The sequence below is a fragment of the Olea europaea genome, unplaced genomic scaffold (assembly GCF_002742605.1).
Source record: "Olea europaea var. sylvestris unplaced genomic scaffold, O_europaea_v1 scaffold2751, whole genome shotgun sequence".
Lineage (NCBI taxonomy): Eukaryota > Viridiplantae > Streptophyta > Magnoliopsida > Lamiales > Oleaceae > Olea > Olea europaea.
The window spans coordinates 65,049-66,227 of record NW_019245951.1 but is presented as its reverse complement, the minus strand read 5'-3'; positions in this window follow the sequence as shown (position 1 = coordinate 66,227).

The window sequence follows — 1,179 nt, the reverse complement described above, 5'->3', positions numbered from 1 at the left end:
AATTTTCACATAATTCACTTCTAAAACACGTTAAAACTCTGTTCTGTGAATGGTTATTATCTTCCAGAAAATATGAATATGTCTATTTGAATCCCTGCTTGCCGTATAATCAATTAATCATATAAATATAACTAGGAAAACATTGGAGATGAATTTGGGTTTCCTTATCGACCATTTCTTCAAAATATTGAAGAATTGTTATGCTTAGAGATTAAATTTAGCACATGTTTGGGTTTTTTTATAAATCGCTGAAATCATAATGTGATAGGAATGAGTAGTGTATAAGTGGGTAGTAGTTATGGATCCTATGGAATGTGTTGCCAATGTTAAGTTTGACTTTGGCTTTTAAATTATAAGGAACATATAATGAAATACATACAAACACTTAGTACCAATGCTGTGAGGTGGATAAATATCATTACCTCATAATGAAATTGTCGTGTTCCAAGCATTCGTGAGAAAGTGCCACATTAAATGTTTCAATTTAATGCAAAGTATTCAGAGATATTTTTTTATTGTACTCTGCAGTGACGGATATAGGGGGGCTGGGCTGGGTTGTAGCCCCCCCCTCAGGTCCAAGAGTTTTTTTTAAGGTATTTTTTATTTTTTTGGATAAAAAATCAGTTTTTTATGCGTAAAAATTTTTTTTTCCACGTAGTAGCCTGGTCGTGGATCTCATCCTGAATCCGTCCCTGGTACTCTGGGAATAAAATGATCTAAAGCATATTTAGGAAGTGTTTATAAATGATTTAAATTATAAGTAGATAGAAATGAGTGATGGATAAATAAGTAGCACTTGTGGATATCTCAAAATGTATGGATAAAAAGTAACTTGAGCAGTCATAAATAATTTATAATTATGAGCCAAACATTGGCTTACTGTACTCTTCTCTTAAGAATAAAATGACGTAGCACATCAAATTTACCATATCAATAAATTTTAGCCTTTTTAGAACATGGAAAACGCCATGTCTGAGGATAGTATGCGTCAACCCTAGGTGTCATCTTACAATCAATTCTTAAACAAATATTTTAATCTATCAATAACTCTATGGGAGAAAAGGATTTACAACACACCAGAGGCAAGATTTAGCTATTTTTAATGCATAACTAGACAGGGCCGGTCCTGGGCACAGGCAAATGAGGCCTGTGCCTCAGGCCCAAAACCAAAAAGAGCTT